Here is a 23274-nt window from a genome sequence, read left to right on the forward strand (position 1 = left end):
TGAATGGATGAATTAATGGGTGGATGAATAAATGGATGGAAACAAAAACAACAGCAAAGGTCCTAAGTTGGGTGTGATTTCTTTAGAATGTAACTTGATATTTTCCTGGTGGCTTGAGGTTCAAACTACAAAGATACATGAGTGTGAGTCTGTAGTAGATTATTAAGATTTAAAACTAAAATGAAAGACAAGGATTCAATTTCCCAATATTTATCAAAGCACTAAAGAGCTGTGCTATACTCTTCAACGTATATTGACTGGTGGATAAAGACTCAAACCTATTTATATAATCTAGTTTTCCAAAAAAAAAAAAAAACTGGATGCAAGAAAAAGTTGTCACCTTACAAACTAGCACTTGACATCTTGGACGACTGGAAAAGGACTTTTGGGCAGACCATTCTGAAGCTGACAACAGTGAACGCAATTTACAAGAGAAACTTTAGCCCATTTAATCCCGACATTAGTGAACTTGTGCAAGCAAACATATACACACACAGAACCACACACCCCATAGTTTAGGAATTTTTTTTTCCTCCATTTTACTGATTCAGAAACTGAGACTTAGAGAAGTGATGTGACTTGCCCAAAAAGTCACATAACCAAGAAGCAACAGAGCCTGTACCCAAACCCAGGCTTTTAGAATCAAATCCCTTAATCTTTCCCAACTCTGCTCCTCAAACACAAAATGAATCCTAGAATATCAGGCATTTGAGCTATCAGAAACTCTTCACCGTGGGCTCTTTTTTGGGTGTCTTTGAAATGCTGTTCTGTATAAGCCTGCAGTCTTGAGGATTGTGTGTGGCGGGGAGGGACCAGTGACTTCTAATCCCTAGATGACTAAACAGAAGCCTAGTCCATCTGTGACAGAGATCCCTTCCAAGGGCCCCAGGTGCACACGACAGAGCAAGCATCTTTGTTTCTGCCTCAGTGCCGAAACCATCAGAGAAGCTTTCCATCCTCTGCCTAATTAATCCTTCTTTCCTTTTTAAATTTTCTTGTTAATGTTTGACTGTCCTTATGTGGCAGTATAACACCCAGCTCTCTGACTGATAAGCTGCACAGTAAAATGGACAGGCTGTCAGGCACCTGCTGGAGTCAGGAATGTGAGGGGGTGCAGGAGGGGCTTCATTCTTAGTCCTCGAGGGCTGAAAGAGACACAGGCAGAGCCCAGTGCCTCGCTGCCACCTTCCCACTTTCTCTGAACATGGCATCCACACAAGGTCATGCAGCACACATGGGCTCCCTTGAAAGAAAGACCATTAAAGCCACCTTCAAGTATATCCTATATATAAAGGATAGAGTGGGGGTAGAAGCTTGATTTCCTTTGGGGAGTCGCTAGATGAAACGGGTGAAAATTAAAGGGGACCGGCTTCCTACCCATTGTAAGGCAGAGATGTACAACAGAGAAATGGGCTGCCTTCTGGAATGGTGAGCTTGCCATTATTGGAAGCAATCAAGCAGAGGCTGGACCATCTCTCCTTGAAAGTGGTGAACAAAGCATATATTTAGAGAATAGATGGTTTGGCTAGATAATTGCCAGAACACCCCTTCCAGCAATGGCATTTTGTGTGTGCCTCCAAATATTCCCCACTTGAATGCTTTGGGAGATGGATTCAGACAAAGCTCATCTGTTCTATAATATTTGGCCACAATACAGTGCCTGCTGCCTGGTCACAAGGCATTTCACAGACAGCTGTTACCATCTTTATTTCAGAAATGTGGTGAAAAGGGAATTCAGAGACAGGTGAGGGGCCCGGCACACTGGATCTGAACTCAGTGATTGCCAGCCACGTGCAAGGATCCCACCTCCCCCGGGAAGGCGTTGCATTTTTCCCCTCTAGGTCATAAATTCACACAGTCTCAGTGTTTGAATAGTCTTTGAAGTCATGGAGTCAAGCTCTCCGGAATCCACAGGAAAGTAACGTTTCCCACTGACTCTAAATGAGAACTAGGAAGCCAAATGAGCCCCTTGGAATCCGAAGGAATTCTGTCTGGGCTCAGGGATAAATAGCGCACAAGTCATCGCTGAGTCTCCTGCCAGCTTGTCCCAAAGAAGCCCTACGCCAGTCTTTATGGCGGGAAAAGGCTGAGTTTCGGGAGTGGGGTGAATGCAATCAAAGTTGTTAAGGTTGTAAGCATTTGGAGCAACCAGGGGCAAGCTTTCTCTTGCAAGGTCTTTGCATTTCACAGATGAGGAAGCAGCAGGACCTAAAAGAAAGCAATGAGCTGAGAATCAGAAAACCTGTGCTAACACTGACATGCTGTGTGATCTCAGGAGAACACTCACCCTCTCAGAGCAGCGGTTTCCCCACGAGGATGGCAATTTGCACCCAAACTTGACTGGAGGATCAGTGAGATCATGGATGTGAAGCACCTGAACATTGGACAAACGGGAGGTGCTAAGATGGCCATGACTGCTCCGAGTGCTTTTTCTAAAGCAAGTCGATGCTACTTATTATTCTTCTTTATTTCCAGATGTGGAAAGCAAGGCAAAGAAATGTGAAGAGGTGTGGATCCCATTCCTTAGTGCCAGGACCAAGAGAAGAGGGCTCCCTCGTTGGGAGGACTCCAGTGCCAGCCCATGGCCTGGTGTTTCCTCTCTTTCTGAGAATGACACCATTGCATGACTGTCTGGGGCAGTGCTCCAGACCAGGGAGATTTCCTTCTGCTCAACTGTGTGAAGCACACGTATCCTGACGTGGAGTCAGGAAGATGGCCGCTTTCACATCAAGTTGGGAGCCCTGGCGTTACCTCTTCTCCCCACACTCCCCGAGCCCCTGCCATTGGTGTGGTCTCTGCTATTGGGCAAAGGCTGTATCCTCCAGTGTATTCTCAGATCAGGGACATAATCTCAGGCCTCTCTCTGGTTCTCCACCTCAAAGAATGCCCCAACCATCACCTACACTTTCTAACAGTCCCCAGGGCCTTCTCCTTTCTGCTTCTCCACCAGTGTGGCCTCTTCTGTGAAGTCCTCTAACCCTGGGTTTCCCCAACGTCCCCCACACCCGCAGGCTCCCCTCTCCAACCATCATCTTCATTTCAGAAAATGAAATAAAAAAGAAATTCAAGTGACTCATCGGCCCCCGAGCAGGAGGGGGAGAAGCAGACAGGGTGAGTCTGTGAGTCCAGATGAGGAGGCCTACAGGCCTCCTGCCTGCTTCACCTGATCAGCTGAAATTCACGAAAGGGAAGGTATACAAATCTGAGCAGTGCCATGTTGTCTCCAAAAGCAGCCAGAGGGGAAGTGAGGTGTGACGGCTGCCTCCCCAAACACAGGGCAGCTCCTGCCTCACGTGCTCAAACATGGCTCAGTGGCTGGCTGGGCGGCCAAGGACAGAAGCCTCCACAGCAGGCATCCCGGAGCCTCAGCCATCCTTCTGAGCCCAGGCTCCCCCAGGCCGTGGCGCCCCCCCTCCCCAAGGCCTGGGGCCATTCCATATCAGGCCCCCTGGGTACACAGCAGTGCCTGCTGGGGACACTGAGCAGGGGGCCAGTGAGGGGTGTCTTCTTGGGAAGCACAGCCCACTGGCAGCGCGGGGTCCGAGGTCCCTGCCCAGTGGCTGGCTGGAGGCCTGTGAGACCGAGAGCCTAACAGGCAGGGTGTGCCTGATGGGGAGGAGTCAGGATGAAGGGCCTGGCCCCTCCGTCAACCAGAGGGGCTCTGCTCTAATGTGCTTTACATGTTGGGCATCTGCTTGAGATTTCATGGGGGGGGGGGGGGGGGGACAAAAACAGAGTCCACTGCAATTACAAACTAAAAAAAAGAAAAATAGGAAACAACCTTGAAAGCCCCCATGAATCTAGCCCAGTGTTCCTCAAACCTAAGCGAGCCTCAGATCTCCTGGAGGGCTAGAGAAAACACAGACGGCTGGGTCCCTCCCCAAGGTTGCTGACTCAGTATTTCATAGTGGGACTGATAGTCTGTATTTCTAACAAGCTCCCAGGGGACCTCAATACTGCTGTTCTGGGACAAGCTTTAAGAACCACTGACCTAGCCCAATTTTCCCTTCAGAGCCAGGAGAGGTCACTCCTCCTAGATACTTTAGTAACTCAAGACAAGATAGAATAGAGCCCCACTCTCTGCCAGCCCCTCCTCGCCTTGGCCAGGCCTGGTTCATCACACCCTGCACCTGCTCCGGCACAACAGGGCCTGGATGCAGAGGCCACTCCAGCCCGAGCCCTGGGGTGGCTTTACCCCTGGGACAGTGATCAAAGGCGAGCTTCCTAACCTAGGGTCCATCACAGCCAGCCTGTGTTCCCCGTTCGGGGAAGTTGCATCACACCCCCAGGTCACCAGGATGCTTCTCCGCACTTCAACTATTCATGTCTTCATTGATTGAGCCTTCTGTGATCTCATTCCTTTGTTCCTTCACTCAACACATCCCTACTGAGAACTTCTAGGTGCTGGGAGCTGTCCTAGATCCTGAGATACAGAGACCTCTGAACCTGAGAGACAGATTCCTCCCTGCCCTCAAGGACTTCGCAGTCAGAGTGGAAAAATAAACACAATCAAGTTACCACCTTATGAAGGGAAAGAAAGAAGGGAGTGCCTCAGAAGGGGTGTGAAGGAGAGGAATAGGCAGGGTGCCGTCAGGTAGGAAGGTGTTAGTAGACGAGAGGGATGGGCATGAGGTAGGGAGGATGTGTTCAGCGTAAGGGTTAAATAATGAGAGGTATTTATTGATATTCATTGTACATCAGTTGCTTTTATTTTATCCTCACAACCATCCCTATAAGAGATGCCATTATTAAATCTTCATTTATAGATGAGGAAATTGAAGCTCAGAGAGGTTATGCAACTTACCCAAGGCCACACAGGATTCAAACTCAGGTTTTCTAACCCCAGAATCTGATCTCTTAACTACTCTAACATCTCATCTCTCTCAGCAAGGGAGAGACAGCTTGCTCCTGCCTAGAGGGCAGCAAGGGGTAGGTTCCTGAAGCACTAGACAGGTGTGGGCAGATGGAATGCAGTGGGAGAGATAGCTGGGGCTTTGTTTGTTGAGGGGACTGACTGCCAGGCGGAGGCATTTGAACCCAACTCAGGAGGCTGCAGGGGGCCACTGAAGGATTCTGAGCAGGAGAGGGACATGTGGCACAACTGTGTTTTAGGAAAATTTCTCTGACTGCAGCAGGCAGACTGGGTTGGAAAAGGGAGGTCCGGGTGACCAGAGTCTACTGCAGAATTTCAGAAGGGAGGAAAGGAGGTCTGGCCTGGGGAGAGTGGCAGACGTGGAGGGAGACTCCAGGGAAGATGCCCTTCTTACCACTGTTATTGCAAATACTCTTTGACGGCTGACCACTTATAGTGCTTTACCTATAGTAACTCATTTAATCCTAGCAGCAGTGTCTACATCAGCTCTCTCTCCTTTTGACACTTCTTGCCCCTCCTTTATCTCTACTGATGGGTCCCCATGCCCAGCAGTTTTCCTACTGGGGGATCAGGGCTTGAGATGTCTTCCCTGAAGAGGAATCACGGGCTGAGACGATGCAGGATCAAGAAAGCATGGTCCATTTCAGAACTACTTATTCTCCCCACTTTACAGGTGAGGAAGCTGGGGCCTGGGAGAGGCTCAGTAGCCTGTCCCATCTAGGCAGCAATGGAGCCTGGACCAGAGGCAGGAAGTCTCTCCCCTACCTTCATCATTCACCCATCCTCACGCTTCCCCGGGGCCAGGCGGAGGCCCAGCAGCTGTGGTGGTGCCAGATGGCATCTCAGTCACCAGGCTGGAGGGCGCCTGAGGACCCTGCGGTCAGGCCCAGGCTGGCAGCCCGTCCCCACACAGCCACTGCGGGCAAAGGACAGAGGCTCTGAGTGAAGGGAGCACGTGCGCCGAGAGGGCAAGAATGTGGTGACTCACGGCCTTGGTGGTGCTGCTCCCAGCTGTTCAGAGGGCAGCCCGGCCTGGATGAGGCAGCTGCCCTCTTCACTTTGTCAGAGAGTCCCTCCTGGCCCAGGCAGCCGCCACGGGAGGAGCAGAGGACAGGGAGTCGGGCTGTGAACGGGCAGCCCCAGCAGGCGAGCCAGTGCCCACCAGTGAGTGAGAGAACCTCAGCTCCACCCCCAGCTCTGCCCCTGTTCTTTCCAGTGGCATGACCTTGGGCAGCAAGCCGCCTGAGCGTGATGAGCCTCGCTCTGCTCTCGGGTTCGTGGGTGCAGCAGCCTTTCCCTGCCTCGCCTTGGAGAGGTGGAGAGTGACTGGCAGTCTAATGCGTGAAAAACAAGTAAATAAGGCCTTTGGCACACCTAGAGGGTTCTACACAAGTGTTTTAGTCTGCTCGAGCTGCTCTAATAAAAGATCACAGATTGGGTGGCTCACAGAGAACAGATATTTATTTGTCACAGTTCTGGAAGGTGGGACGTCCAAGATAAAGGCGCCAGCCTGGTGGCGTTCTGGTGACGACCCACTTCCTGGTTCACAGACGGCGCCTTCTCATTGTGTCCTCAGAGGGCGAAAGGGGCAAGAGATCTCTTGGGAGCCTCTTTCATAAGGTCACTAGTCCCATTCTCGAGAGCTTCTCCTTCATGACCCAATCGCCTCCCAAAGGCCCCGCTTCCTAATATCACCTTGGGGGTTAGGATTTCAGTATGTGAATTTTGGTACTACTATCATTATGAATGCTAATATTAACATCATCAAATATTTCCAAATGAAGCATGATCGTAAAATACTAACACATCTCTGCAAAGGGTATATTTGAACCCTTTATACTACTTCTGTGACTCTTCTGTAAATTTGAAATCCCTTCAAAGTAAAATGCTTAAGGAAGAGCTTACGTTCTCCGTGACTGCATGCTCTTTCATTCATCTGGGCTCACCACGAGGCAGGCAAACTTCCGTGAACAAGAGAGGACGCTGGCTGCCTAGTGGAGCTGACACCCCAGCAGGCAGAGACAAATATTAATCAACACAAGAAATATGAAAAGTGTCTGTCGTGTTAGGAGGTGTTAAGTCTATGGGGGAGGAAAGTCGAGTAGCGTGAAGGGGAGAAGGTGTCCCAGGTTTGGGGTGGTGGGGAGCGACTTGGAAGCTGATACATCACTAGTCAAGGTGGGCCTGACTGAGCAGACTTTGAGAGGAGGGGAGAGAGGGGTTGCCCAAGCAGATACCTGGGAAGAGTCTGCCAGGGGCCAGCAAAGGCCTGAACAGGAACGTATGCCAGGAGCAGCCAGGCGGCCTGCGTGGCTGGAGCTCTGTGGTCGGGCTGAGGCCAAGAGGGGGTCGTAGGTCAGGTCAGGGAGACACTGCACAGCCACATCCTGTGGGGCCTGGAAGGCTACTGGGAGGCCCTGGGACTTCTCTCTGGGAGAAATGGGACACCAAGGCAGGGATTTCAGCAGAGGAGTGAGTGACACAACCCCATGCGCATTCTGCAAGGGTTAGTCTGAAATTATACCAAGGAGCACAAGGGGAGAAGCAGGGAGACCAGGTAGGAGGTGATTGCCACAGTCCAGGAGGGACAGCTGCAGGGCGTGAAAAGTGATAAGATTCTGGATCTATATGTCAAATGTGGAGCCAACACAGTTTCCTTGACCCAAAAATCAATGGCTAAAGCCCCCCTGAAGCCGGAAAATCCTTTGACTGCACTAGAATCCCATCAGCAGCTTCATAAACTCCCCTGCCCAAGTGTGGAGAGACAGACAGACGGACGGAGACTGAGCTGCTTTTAAAATAGATCCAAATTCTCTCAAGGGTCCTGCTTCTTGGCAGGATTATTAAACCCAGGTGGAAGATGTGACTCCCATTCCATGGCCTGAGGTTCCTGGAATGATGTTTACTCAATCCTCTTCTGTGCACAAGTATAAATATGGCATGAAAGAAATACAAAAGAAAAGTCTGTTTTTCCCTCAATCAGAAGAACTGCCAAGCCCAGAGGCCACCCCAGAGGACAACAGAGAGGTTGGAAGTGTCCATAAAAGGGAGGTCTGAGCAAGAAGGCATCCTCTGTATGAAGTGTCTGGTCCTCTGAGAACAAACTCCATCCTTGCCACTCTTCCTAACCAAGGCAAATGTGTATGACCTGTTGCCTAGATAGTCCCTGTAATCTGCTACCTGGTCCCCTGACCCAGCCATCCCCGTCAGCCTGTGTTCCACATTGCTGCCAGACACACGATTCCCAAGCACAGTGAGGATGGCATCCTCCTGCCCTTGTCCTGTCCTTGCTCCCCAGTCTCTACACTGGGCCACAGTTGAAAGGACTCTCCTTCATAGAAACCAGCCCCTGCTCTCCCAGGTGCCCTGCCAGTGGTGGAGGACATCCATCTGGGGCAGAAAGCTGAGTTCAATCCAGAGGTGTTGCGTTCTCTCGGCCTCGATTCCCCCGGGCCCGTGTCCGTGCCACGCAGCCTGCTTCACTTCCTGCCCTAATTGCCGTGCTGTGTTACCGTGGGCTGTGAAACAGCTGCCACCTTCCACCCCAGACCTGGAAGCCATCCAAGAGCAGGTAAAAATATTCCTCCCTTCACAGAAATTGTCAGAAGAGCCCTCTGGAAGAAACACACTCCGAAAATGTGTGGTGTTGCTGGGGCCCATCCAGTGGTTTGGCCTGTCCCCATCCATTGTCTTGTATTTGGAGCTGGTCGCCCCGTTGGCCCTTTTCCCCCAGCTGTGCCCTGCCTGTGCTTCCTTTCTAAAGTCTGTGGGTGAGGCTGAGACTTCTGGCCTAGAATCGCAGAAGAGCACAGACCACTTCAGGCACAGGGACCTCAGAAGTCACTCCTTTCTTTTCAGCAGTGGAACTTCCTCCTTTTTCTCCCCATACAAACCTGATCTATACCCTCAACGTATGAAGTATATAAAGGCACAGTGCCTTGGCTGAAGAGCGGCTGGGGGGCCCAGTATACTTGTTGCCCTCCTCTCCACTCTCAGTGGTGCAGAAGCCAAGCTACCAAACCTGTAAGCCCCTAATTTGTTCAAACCTTTTCATTTTACAAATGATGGTCATCGAAGCCTAGAGGCTTATCCCGATTCACTCAGTGAGTCAAAAGAAGAGGTGGGATTAGGACCCTGGTTTCTTGATGTTCAGCTCAGGTGATTTAAAGAGCTCAGGTGTTAGGTCCTCAGGTGCAAAGAGCTCTGTGCCTCAAATCTAGGGCGCTGGGAAGGCAGTGGCAGTCCTGTGCTGGAGCAGCTCCCACCACCTCCTGAAGCCAAGGGCACACATCTCCTCCCGTCTCTCCTTTCAACAAATTCAAGCCAAAAGCTTGAAATTGGCCATGGTGAGAAATTGACAAATACTGCAAGTCAGGGCTTCCCCCTTTCTCCCCTCAAGCACTGATTATTAAACACCGCTGGCTTTAGTCTGCTTTACCAGGTTCTGAAATAGACTTCTTGTGGAATGTGACCCTTGCTTCTTCGGCTTTAAAGACTTTCAGGGAATAGCCATGAAATGTGAGCACTCAAGGAGGCCTTTGGGATAGTCTTTATCCAGGGAAGACAGACTTAATTGCCAGGAGAACCAGTTGAGAAAGTAAACAGGCCAAGCAGCTGGGTGGAAGAAAATAGAAACTGGTGAGGAATATGGTGAAAAACCCAAAAGTGTTTAAATTAAAAACAACCACAGTGTCTAGTTTGCTAGGGCTGCCATAACAGAGTTATAGACTGGGTGGCTAAACAAATTTATTGTCAAGGTGTTGGCAGAGCTGGTTCTTTCTGCAGGCTGTGAGGGAAGGGTCTGCCCCAGGCCTCTCTCCTTGGCTTGTAGATGGCAGTCTTCAAGTTCACATGGCCTTCTCCCTGCACGCATGTGTGTTTAAAAACACCAGTCATGTTGGATTAGGGCCCACCCTAATGATCTCATTTTAACTTGATTCTCTCTATAAAGACCCCATCTCCAAATAAGGCCACATCCTGAGATGCTTTGAGTTAGTACTGCAACCTAGGAATTTGGGGAGAAACACAATTCAATCCATATTATACCAGCAGGACAAAACCACATCTGATCTGCTGACTTCCCTGGTTCTAGTCCATTGGCTAAATTCTGCAGGTGAGGAAACTGAAGCTCTAAGAGGAAAGCAAGTGGCTCTCCAAAGGTCACAGGTAGAGAAAGGCAGAGACAGGCCCTCTGACTCCAGCCAGGGACCTTTCTGACTTGAGGCTGTTTCACCTACGTGTGTGTGTCATCTTGGCACCGCTGGAGAGCCCGGAAACAGCCTGAGAGTCAAGAGAGATCTGGTGCCTGTCTCCACACTCCCCACAGCTTACAGCACAGGGGAAACATACAGCACTCAGAAAACCCATGTTGAATGTTATCGACCTCAATTCTCTGTTCCTTGCAGAGGCTCTTGGGCTCAAGGTTATAGCTGGCTCCTGCACCATTGGTTGGCCTTAGATGCTCTGGGGCCTCTCTTTTTCATCCATGTTCTACCACTATGGGATGACAAAGTGAAGCCAGAGAGGACAGGCAGTGGGACATCAGGGAGGACCCATTCTTGTCGATAGTAAGAGCAAGAACAGTCTGACAAGCTGGTTCAAATCCTAGACCTAACAAAACAAACATCTACTATAGTGTGACCACTTACTAACCCTCTCTGAGCCTCGTTTTTCTTTTCTGAAAATTGAGGACTAATAATACTTAGCTCATACATAGCTCATTTATTTGCTCCTTCAGCCAACATCGTGGGGGGCATTCTATGTGCTGAGAACTGCCATATGCGCTAAGCTCATAGTGGAAAGAGACACGGCCCCTGTCCTCACGGAACTTACACTTTATAAGGGAAATCCACTGCAGTCTAATGTCATGCTCTGTGGCAATGCACGAGTAAGGAAGGACTGGAGATTAAAAGAGCATGGAGCAGAAAACCTAGGCAACCTTGGGCCAGGCTGAATCTTGATGGGGAAGAGTTATCCATGGGACCAGGGGAGTGAGAAGGAGCAAATGTTAATTGAGGGAGCAGAAGGGATCTGAAAAAAATGTGCTGGGCCAAAGGATTCTCCTGTTCAAAGATCTAGATGAGAGAGAGCATAGTGGTGAGGATTAATGAGAAAAGGAGACAATGTATGCAGAAAATGTGTCACATAGTGCATGGCACATGGTAGGTGCTCACGAAATGCCACTTGCCCTTTCTTTTAACAACATGCCTATAGGTTTTACTTTCTCAAACCCAACACCAGAGAGGTACACTGAAGATGAAAATAATGCCATTTGCAGCAGCATGGATGGATCTGGAGATACAAAATGATACTAGCCATACTAAGTGAAGTAAGCCAGAAAGAAAGAAAAATACCATATGATATCACATACGTGGAATCTAAAAAGCAAACCAAAAAAAGGACACAAATGAACTTATTTACAAAACAGTGACAGACTTACAGACCTAGAAAACAAACTTACGGTTGCCAGCAGGTAAAGGGGGAGGTGGGGAGGGATAAATCGGGAACTGGGGATTTGTAGATACTAACTATATATATAAAATAGATAAACAGCAAGGTCCTGCTGTAGAGCACAGGGAACTATATTCAATACCTTGTAATGGCCTATAACGAAAAACAGTATGAAAAGGAATATATATATAACTGAATCACTGTGCTGTGAACCAGAAACCAACACGACATTGTAAATCAACTAGACTTCAATTTAAAATAAATATATTTCAAAGGCAAAAATGTATATAAACTTTAGCAATATGGCTTTAAATGACTGAAGTCCATGTTCCATCTACTTCATAATAGTCTAATAAAGGCATTTTTTTAAATTAGAAAAACATGCATTTCATTTTTCAGATACGTGAAAGAAAATTTTTGGAAAAAAGAAGTATACTTTAAAATAAGTTTTTTTGGTATGAAACAACCACTCTTCCTTGTCCACCCGAGGAATTTGCTACCTCCTGACTTCAGATCTGAGTGAACACAAATGTTATTGTTTGTCCTGCAACATCTAATCATCTCCACACACCTTTCCTTCTTTGATCCCTCTGGGTTTTGTCACACCAGGATTCTCCGCTCAGCTGGAGCCTGCACTGCAGAAGCTCTGGGAGGCGTCAGGCTGCAGGGACCCCACGGAGGGCTCTGTTAACAAAAACAAGCATGGAGCAACAACCTCCAATGCGTATGTGTTTTTATGTTTCTTGGAGTTCTTTTCAAAATACACGTGCCCACAGAAAGTCCCCTTTTCTCAAAGTAATTTTGGTATATATTGCACAAATTATACTACCACCTCGACTGATTCACAGTCTGGTAACAGAAGACCAGTGTGGATAGGGATAAGATGGGGTAGGAAACTCAGGAAAGGGATTGTTCAGCGTTTAGTGGGTTTTTTGTTTTTGTTTTTGTTTTTTTAACAGATATCCCCATCAAGGCTGAAGATACTCTTCCCTTCTTCCTTGCTTCTTCTTCCTTTTTTTTTTTTTTTTAATGAAACATATCTCTAATAAAGTTTATTTGTCCAGGACTTTGCCAACGATAAGGCCCATCCTCATCTTTTTCTTCCCAGCGTGCTGTAAGGAAGGTAGTTCTTATTTCTAACATTCTCCTTTGGCAGGAACATGAGCTCGTCTAAGGCTGTATTGGTTGTGAGGGACAGATCAAATTATCACTCCACGTTCAGGCCTCTATTTTTCAGCCCATGTTTCTTCTCCCATATATCCACCCAGTCTCTCAGATCTCTTCCAGCTCAGAAATTTGGTAGAGTAAAAGCTTCTTGAGGGCAGAGACCTTGACTGCTCGGTTCAGCATTCTCTCTCCATCGCTTGGCACAGTGCCCCCAAAGTCCAAGGAGCTCAGTAAACAATTGGGTTTTCATTAAACTGAAGTCTGTGCCTTCTGTCCCTTTTATTGCCTCAAGAGTTGATGGTGAAGTGATTGCTTGTTAAGCAATCATAAGCAGCTGGTGCCCAAGAAGGTGACAAACTAAAACCCTGTGGGAGATCCAAGGATAACAAAGTGACATAGAGCTGCACCAGAGCAGCAAACACAGCATCCACAAGAGCGTAGAGATTCATTCCACATGCAAACATCACCGCTGCTAGTCGGGGGGAGGGGGAGTAAGGAGGCTGGTGGGACATCCCCTGACTTCCATTTTTGCATCTTCCTTTCCCTAAAGACATCACTACAGGATGCTGGAGCTCTGAGGGTTTCCTATAATTTGCTCTAAAAAAATTCACTGGGTTTTTCCAATTTGTTAGCACTTCCTCCTTAAAGCTCTAGCTTCTCAAATTGGTAAGCATTTGATTTCAGTTACAAAATTAGTTGCTTATTGGTATGACATATTAAACTAATCATTTACCCAAGAACAGCTGTTACAATTTACACAGCATTTTCATAAGACAACCATTTTATAAAGAAAGAAAGAAGATCAGGAAAGTTAAGTGTTTTGCCCCAGATCACACAGTTAAGAATTTGTAACACCAAATCCAGACCTCCTAACTCAAGATGCTCAAGTCATTCCATTATGACACTTCCAATGTGACATCAGTACTTGTCTACCAAACAATCTATGAAAATAAAGGACGGTAAGGGAATCAGAGAGGCCTACTTACTCCTACCCAGGGTCCTCCCTTTATTCATCATGAACTCCATAAACACAGCCTACTCCTTCCCAAATCCCTCCTTATCGTGTCTGCAGTGGCAGCGGTGGCTGTAGCAATGTCTGTGAATTCTTAGGGTGAAGTCAGAGGACCTCTCTTCCGAGCATCTTGCCTTCTTGTCAGCTTCATGAGAATATTCCCCAGATGTGTAACCTCAGCATATAAAAGATTAAGCTCATCATACTCTACCCGAACTTTCTTCTTCTTCTGTGGTCCTTAGCCCTGTTCTCACCTGTTCACCCAGTTACTTGAGACAGTAACCCAGAAGTCATCCCAAACTCCTTCCTCTCACTGTTCTCTCCTTCATCTGGTCCCTAAGATTGGTTGATTCTTCCTCTGAAATCTTTCTCCGGCCTGTGTCCACTTCCTGACCCTAATGCTGCTTCTAAGTCTCCTTCGTATCCTATCTGGGTTTCTGCAACAGTCTCCGAATGTGTCTGCCTGCTATTACCTCCCATTAGCGTCTCTGACTCTGCTCTATACACAGTGAAAGGAACAGGCCAGAATCAGTGTAAGATGCTCTACAACCCTTTCCAAGAACAGACAGGAGACAATGCCAGCGTGTGTGTGTTTGCCCCCTCTCACCCACTTCCTCCCCACCTTGCCCTGTCCGCGCTTTTCTTCAAAGAAACCACACGGCTAACAACAGGTGGACATTCTAAAGTAGGACTCTATGCCTGGCCAATCGTAACCAATATCCTGACCTAGACTAGAAGGAAGATCACAGGTGACAACATCGAAAAGGAAGCAGACATGACCTCTAAACATACATTACACTCCCGTGCTGGCCCGGGACTGGGACTCCCCAGGGGTGGTTCTCAGCAGAAGCACCCAAAACATTTGTCTGCAGCCCTCTTAGGGAGTGCACGGTCTGCTCTGAGTCTTTGTTGAGCTTGCTCTGGTTCACTGTTCCCTCCTCTCCAGGGAGATATCCCACAACAGGGACCAGGCAGGAGACAGGAGGGCCAGATGGCCCCAGGACTGTGGTTGTCTTGACTTTTGGAGCCAATTTCCCCACCTGTTAAGTGAGAACAGCAAACCTCATCAGTGAGACTCACCACCTGAGTCACAATGAGAACTGAGACTCACATCACGTATTGAGGCCCAGATTTGAGAATGAGGGGGACGTTGGTTTTGGAGTCAGAAGATCTGGGCTTTAGATCCAAGCTGCGTCACTCACTGTCTAAGGCAGGCCAGGCTAGTAAGCTTCTCTAAACTTCAGTGTCTTCACTACTGAAATAAATTAATAATACATCGTTCATGCAGGGCTCAGGCAGGCAAAGCACAATCCATGTATAGTGAGGAGATATGGTTCTAATGGGAATGGGGTGCTTTCTAGAGCACCGTATCATCGCAGGGTTCTCTTCACAGCATAGCCCTGCACCTTGCTCTTGAGTCTGCTGTCTGGGACTCATTGCACTGAGCCTCTGGACTCCACCTGCTAGGGGAAAGCATGGCCCTGGGGTATGTGTGTTGCAGCCCTGGAAACTTCCAGTGAAGGGATCCTGGCTGGCCTGGAGATGGTCTCTCGCTGTGGGTGGTCTGGTCCAAACAATAGTTAAGTATGAATCAGGCTCCAGCAACCGTGCAAGGACCACAAGACGAGGCAGATCCTTCCAGGGTGGGAGGACTTACAGGATGCCTGTGAGCATTTTGGTTGGGATTACTTGTTTTTATCTGAATATGCTCATGTGTGTGTTTCAGGTGTGTGTGTGTGTGTGTGTATGTATATGTGTTTTAACATGTTAAAAAAACCTCAGTTTTATTAATTTGCATATATTAAGTTCACACATAGTCGAAATAAAGCCTTCTGCAATGCATGGTGTGATCCTAAATCAAAATACAGATGACAAGAATTCAGAAGCATTCTTGTTCTTCTGATGTAATAATCTGAGAGTTGTGATTCCTATGCTTTATAAACCAGCGGCTAATTATTTAGTACATATGGATGCACGTTAATTTTACAAGCTTTTTAGGGAGGGGTAGCCTCTACCTTTCTTGAATGTCTGTGAAAATGTCTTTTTTTCAGCCATGTCAACTAATATTCATGACTTTCACTGCTGTGTGAAGAGACATCAGGATTTTAATGAACTGTCATCTTTTTATCCCTGAAAAGCAATTGGCACAACTATTTAAAGTTTAGAGCAATCCTCTGTCTTACTTAATACAAGAATGATTTTCTGAGCTTAACTCATGGTGATCTATGGGATTATTTTAAATCAATGACCAATCTCTCCATCTAGATCTTCACCGTGTGTTTTGGGTGTAGGGGAGGAGCAGACAGCAGTGGCCTATCTTTGACCCAGGCTGGTTTCTCAGCCCAGTGGGTCATGCCTTCAGTGGAGGTGGGGAGGGATAGACGGAGCACTGTGCTGGCATCACAAGGCCTGGGCTTCGTCCTGGCCCTGCTCAGTCTCTCCGGGGCAGGGCCTCAGTCATCATTCCCTCTCTCTGAGCCTCGGCTTCCCTTCTGGAGAGCCTGTCCCACCTCACAGACATCTGTGTGGGTCACGGCAGGGTTTAGGGAGCAGAAAGCCCTCAGTGGAACCAGGAGGGCCCTTCTACCCCAGGGACCCTACAGCGCCGGGAAGATCTGCATTCCCAAAGCCAGGATGTCTTTCGACTTGTAGTACCGCCCGCGGCACCAGGGGCAGGAAAAGGTTTGCTTCCACGGCTTCTGGGACCTGTGTCCCACCATGCCAGACAGGGGCTCGCTGAATAGAAAAGGCAGTATGACCACGACTCTTGACTGTCTATGGATCAAAAGTCAATAAGGAAGACCCTGTGACTTAAAGACAAGTTTAAGCAAACTGGGATTTTTAATTACTGGGATTGTAAAAATAAATAAGTAAAAATAAAGATAACAAGTGTTAGGGAGTCAGGCTTTCCCCAGTAACGAGAGTGAACCGGGAGACGGTGCTGGACCCGGGGGGGCTCGGGAAGCCGGAGCTCTTCCCCGCTGCCCCCATTTGGCCTGTACGCTCCTTGAGGACCGGGTCACGGTCTGCTCATAGCTGTGTATCTCTCCCCTTCTCTGTGGTTTCACTTTCCACGGTTTCAGTCACCTGTGTTTAACAGTGACCTGAGAATATTAAATGGAAAATTTCAGAAATAAACAATTTGTGAGCTTTAAATTTTGAGCTGTTCTGAGTAGATCTTGTGCAACCTTGTGCTGTCCCGCTCCATCCTGCCTGGACCGTGAGTCATCCGCTTGTCCAGTGGCTGTATATGCGATCTGCCTATTAGTGTAGGAAAAAGTATTGTGTATACGAGGTTAGGTACTATCCGTGGTTTCAGGTGTTCACTGGGGGTCTTGGAACGTATCCCAGTGGATAAGGGGGTCTACTGGTTGGCATATTGGCATGATGATACATTCCTCACATATCATTGTAGTTATAAAAGCACCATGGACAATGTGTATCTATTTCTTTAGGGACACGTCTGGGAAGATACTAACACTGCTATATTAATGGCATTATCTTTGCATGATATGATTACAAGTTAATTTTTTTTCACTTCCGTTCTATAACTTTCTACATACAACATATACTAATTATATAATAAAAAGTTTAAAATGTACAGATAAATATGCAACTATACTTTCAATACCTCCTCTTCAGTTTTTCATTTCTATTAGACAATCACATTAACTGCAAAATAGAGGTCCAGGGGTTTGAGAAAAAATACAGTTTATTTGTATAAAAATAAAGATGTTTGCAAAAACTGGCATCCAGAAGCAACAATGGAGGCTGTTTTTGTCCCCAGTGATGCACAGAGCACAGTTCAATGAGACACACTAACACGGAGCAGGAACTAGGAAGCCTTTATGCTCTCTACCTGTTAATTCCAATCAAATTGAAAACAACTCAGGTACTCAAAAATAAAGGCATGGCTCACCAAATGACAGGGTACTACCCCTTGGACCATTAGAGTGCTTTAAAAGTATTTTACAGTTTTAAAACATCAAGTTTGCACATCATAGCATTGAAAGGAAATATTTACATAAAAGAATGCTAAGTTGCCTGTGTATGCTTATTTATAATTCTGTGAAAACTCATGTTTATTAAGAGGAGATCAAACTTCAAACAATGTAAAACAGAATTAGGTATTTTGTAGTATTGCTTAGTTTCAAAATTTTTATAGAAATCAAGTGGAATATAGTGAATTCCTACACAGCAGTAATTAAAATTAAATTAAATTTTTAAAAATTTAATTAAATCAAAAGTAAAATTTCTGGAATTCCAGAAAATTGTAAGCAAAATGTATAGAGCAATCAGTGCTCGTATCCTGCACTGTGGCTGAGAATGTAAAAATCTTGATTCAACTGTTCTAAAGTATGGCTTGGAAACATATATGCCAAATTTTGAAGATGTCATTCTCTTCATTCCACCAATTCTATCTTAAAAATCTCATTCAAGAGCCAGAAACATTTATCTCACTATTCCTGGTGATAGGAAAAAAAAAAAAACCAAAGTGTCCGTAGTAGGAAATGAGTTGAATGAATACATCAGCAAACACAGTAACTAGGCAGCCATCGAAAACATCTCGTGGAAGAGTATTTAGTATTAGGAAAACAAAGCTTGATTAGAACATACAAACAGAACATGCCACATAATTACATTTTTTTTTAAAGACGGAGGAATGTAAACCAAAACACAGACAAAGGTAGTTTCTAGGTGGTGGAACTAGGCGTAGTTTTAATTCTTTCATATTTCTTCTAACTTCCAAATTTTCTATATAAAAACATATGTGACTTTCCACTTAATAATTGTTCAAATTAGGCAGCAGGTAAAAATGTGAGGCAGACTCTTCATTTCTGGTTCAGTTGAAGATAAAAATTTCACACACCGTGTGCATGTCCTTTTGACTCTACCTTTGAACAAACCCGCTTCTCTCCTCCACCCACCCCTCCATGATATACAAGAAAACCTCTCAGTGCAATCTGGGTTCCTGGCACCAAGTGCATGTGTGCACAGGCATGTGCACATACACACACATGTACACACATGCACACACACACACACACACACTAGCCGGATGCACCTGGCAGGAGGAGTGGTGCCCAGGGACCAGGGGCCCTCTGGCAGCCCCAGCCCACCTCACTCTCCACGGGCCCTTAGGCAAAGCACCCCCTTTCACTAGGTCCCAGTTTCATCCAATAAATGAGTGAATTGAGCTAGACTGTCTCTAAAGGCTCTCTGCACTGACGATATTTTATTCCAGGGGAAATGCTCCTGAACAGGAAGAAAATTTTTAAGGGAAAGGGAAATAAATCTCCTTGTGGCACTGTCCCCAGACTCTGGCTCCCTTTTCTCCTTTGGATATTAAATGAAGGAGCTCTTGTGGGGCTCCTGTCGGGTGCGGCAGGGGCTGTTTGGGAAAGCTAGCTCTCAGGTGTGGGAAGAATGAAATGGGTTTATGAGCTTGGGCTAAAACCCCAGGAAGATTTGAACACACCACACCCAGGCTGGGCATCCAGATATCCCTGCCAGCAAGGCCAGGTTGGCAGACTCAGAACCCTTTGGCTTAGCATCCCACAAAGGAGGCATGGGGGCTCTGGGTACCAGGTGGAACCCCGCAAGGCGAGGAGGGATGACTTACTGGAGCCAGAGCCCTGGGTGCCAGCTGACTCCACCGCTTCCAGGCTGGGACAACTTTGCTCTGGGCCTCTTCTCAGATTGGCTAGTATCCATCTGGAATCAGAGGTACCACCTTCTCAGAGCCTCAGTTCCTTCATCTGTGAATGAAAGGTTAGACTAGATCCATTCAGAGGTCTTCTCCAAGTCTGGCTCTGAATAAAAGCCCCAAATTTGAATATTACAAGCCCTTCTCATGGTTTGGCTTATGTAGAACACATACATAATGTCTCTGCTGGCCATTGATGGAGCCTTGACTATCATGAGGATTTTCTCCTCTTATGTGAATAATGGAACATGTCAAGTTGCACAAAGCTTCTAGATCTTTACCTGCCTCCTTTCCATGTCCTAGAAGAGCAATACGGACATTGAACCTAATTTTTGTAGCAACTGATTTTTGTTTCTTACCATTTTTTCCCATATATTTTAAATTCTTTTACCTTCTTTCCTTTTTCTTCCTTCCTTCCTTTCTTTTTCTTTCTTTTTTCCTTTCTCTCTTTCCTCCTCCTCCTTTTTCTCCTTCACCTTCTCCTTTTTAAAAAAATGTTGGTGTGTCACACATAAGATAGAGGCCATAAATTTCCTTGTATCTCTCCTGGGAAGAGGAATAGGGAACACTCAGTTTCATACTGAACAACAGACTAGTGCTCAAGATACTGTGATGTGAAGTCCAAACTGGAATTTCCATTCTAGTTTGATATCTAGGAATTGGCAATCACAATGAAAATTAAGTGTGAGTCCTAGTCCATGTTCACTATGTACCAAGGACACTTTTGAGGTGACGTGTAAGAAGTGAAGTGTTAAACAGGAATTGTGTGCCTGGCACCTGTGTGGGAATTCTGCCCTCCAGCCAGGCTCAGCCTCTACTGCCGGAGACTCACAGTGCACAGAGGGCTCCACCCAGGGCGGGGTGTCTTTCTGGGCCGGGGAGAAAAGCAGGCTCACCTGGTGGTGTGCAGCACCGTCAGTGTTTGCTGCTCCGAGTGCAGCTGATAGCTTCCAGGTGATGCACACTTTACGTGGAAGCAGGTCTCTTGTCTACTAACAAGACCTTGACTGGGGACTGTTTATAATGTCACCTTCCAGTCTGGGAGAGATAGCATTCAAGGTACAGTAGGACCCTAGGCCCCGAAGCTTCCATTGTCATCAACCCTCCATCAACTTTGTAGAAAAGTCATTTTCTCCTCTGATGAGATTGAGCGATCACTTATCCTTTCGTTCATTCTAGTACCAGAATAATGGTACTAGATGGATGAGACTTGCTCTTTGAATAGCTCACACTGAGGAGGGTCAGAGTGCTGGCTCTGGATCAGGCTGCCTGGTTTTGAATCGTGAGTCTTCCCCTTCCTAGTTATGAAAGCATAGGCAAATCACTTAGTTTTCCTGGTCCCTGGTTGCCTCATCTATAAAATGGAAATAATAATAACAACCCTTACCTCATTCAGTTGGTGTAAGAATTAAATGTGTGTTCAAAATAGTGCCTGGCACAAAGTAAGCCCACAGTACATGTCAGCTATCCCCGTTAATAAGAAAGGACTTGTCAGTCATCAAAGTGCAGCATGGCGTGTTGTATGCTTTCATAGAAGTGCACAGCCTAGAAATGACTGACCTTGGGAGCTTCACAGAAGACTCCTGATAAGTTAGGGTTCCATCGGAGAAGCAGAACCACTGCATGCAGTGTGGAAGCAGGTGTTCATTATCAAGACTCAGTCCTCACAATTGTAGGAACTGCCTAATCTGTTGATGTGAGGCTGTTGCTTCAGAGTTTGATGCTGGACTAGGAGTCAGCAGAGCAGGTAGCTGCGTAGGAGAAATGGGCAGGAAGTTGGGTGAGCTCTGATGGACTGCAACCTGCAAGGACCAGCTGGAGTCTGTTTCTGCTTCTAACTGCCTGCAGATGATGATCTTAGTGACCTGCAAGAGAAGCTGGCCTTCCCCATGGAGCTCTACTTGCTGGTCTGAGATTCGGAGGAGCTGTAAGAGGCGATCTGGTGGGGACTGGAGGAGATGCAGACCCAGCCGCTAATCTACCCCAACAGGTGAACCAGCAGATCAGGGACAATGTATGTAAGCTACCTCAACACAGGGTGCCCTGAACCAACCTTCTAAATATTAAAACATAGTGGCTTCACTACCAGGTTCCAAATACTGTGAAAAACACCAGTGCTACTCTGTAGGGAAGGGGCATCTGGGAACATAGTTCCAGCTTACCTAAGATGACCCAGAACAAATCCACCCCAGTTCCACAGAGGAAGTGATGGAATTGGGTCTGAAAGAGTAAGTGTTGGCCAGAAGAAGAAAGGGGAAGGATATTCCAGACCCAAGGGATATAATGTGCACAACATGAAAAAGTCGGGTGTGTTCAGGATGTTCATAATGGTCGCAGTATAAGGTGTTTTTGTTACTAGGCCATAGAATCAGTCCAATGTAACCACGAGCCACTGCAATTAAAGGAAGTACAGATCTATCTATCCATTTGGTTATAATTTTTCTTTAAACAAAGACTGACTTCTTTTCCTTCTAGGGTAATGTCTCCCCGCTACCAAGGCAATTAGACAACAGCAGTGAAAGGAGTATTGAGCCTGGAGCCAGAAGACCTGGGTTTTAGTTCCAGCCTTGCCCCACATTCTGTGGGTGACCTTGGACAACCCTCCCACTCTCTGAACCTCCATAACATCATCTCGGAAAGGAGGGATTTGAAATGAAGTGATAGCCAGCTCTCTAGAGTCATTTCAAACTTTGACATTCTCTGATTTTCTGGCAAATTACTGGCACAGCAATTTTCATGCCGGTGAAAGCCAAAACAGAAAACGCAGGGCCCTTGGCCGTATCACTTGACTTTTATCTCCAGCTCCTGGAAGCAGGCACAGGAATATATAGCCTCCCATGGTCATTCCTGGGGTCTAGACCTGACTTGGGTTAGGTGTCCAAGGCCACATCAAGGCTAACTTGCTCTTGTTTTGGTAGTACTAGACTTGCTCCATGCCAGAAGTATCCAAGGCTGTCAATCAATGCAGAATGAAGAACTTGTGGGATCTGGTCCCGGTTACTCCATAGGTTTGAGGACTGATGTATTGGCCACTTTGAGGAGACCCTGTATAGACGCCCCTCGTAGGGGAGACTCTGAATCTGAGACAGCTTCTTCAAGTCCACACCAATCTTGCCCTCTATCTCTAGGAGGACTACAGGACTGAAACCAGGGAGGGAGTCAGGACAAAAGCCTGGTGCACTGTGCATGTTTGAAGTAACATGAATTCTAAATAAAGAAACAACCACCTGGTTGTTTGATCAGAGTATTTCTAGACATGGGTGTCCCCTCTCTCTAAAATTCCTGGGGAAAGTCAGACTAATGCCTCACGTTCTTTACCTGTTTTCAGAGATGTTCAGATGTAGGAACCCAGGGAAACCATGGTGTTGTTCTTTGTGGGACCCAATAAAATGTTGATAAATTTAATTTCCCTCCCTTATGGAAGATCAATTTTGCCAGCAAACAATATGTCTGTGTTTTGTGCATGCAGCTTTTCGATTGTGGAAAACGCAGGCTTTGGAGTCAGGAGAACTGGCTTCAAATCTAGGTTTCACTGCTGAAGAGTTGTGTGCTCAGTAGGGAGATTAGTTCATCTCTGAGCCTTGATGCTTTCTTCTATGAAAGGGCCTGACAACACTGACTGTTTAAGGATCTTAAATAAGATGGTGTGTATAAACTGTGGTAAGCGTTCAGTAAATACTATTTATTTTCTTACCTATACCTCAAAAGTAAAAATGATAAAAACTATTATCATTCCTGAGTTTTCCTATTGCTATCTGTCTATTACTCATTTATTTGTTGTGTTCTATGCTTGCCCTTGCAAGCAGGCAAGTGATAACAGATATAAAGAGTTTGAGGAAAAAAGTCATGGAAAAAAATAAAGCTGAATTTATGACTTTTTGCATACAAATTGATAGAAGACTATCACTAGTACTCTGTTTTGGATGCAAAACCCATTTACCCCTGACAGTTTGAGGACCCCTGAGGCATGTCATAGCAGCAGCACATTGTTGGCTTCATACAATCACGCTTTGGGGATGAAATAGCTCTGAGCCTTGTCTTCTAGATCCACAGGCCATCAGAGCT

The sequence above is a fragment of the Camelus ferus genome, chromosome 1, assembly GCF_009834535.1.
Source record: "Camelus ferus isolate YT-003-E chromosome 1, BCGSAC_Cfer_1.0, whole genome shotgun sequence".
Classification (NCBI taxonomy): Eukaryota; Metazoa; Chordata; class Mammalia; order Artiodactyla; family Camelidae; genus Camelus; species Camelus ferus.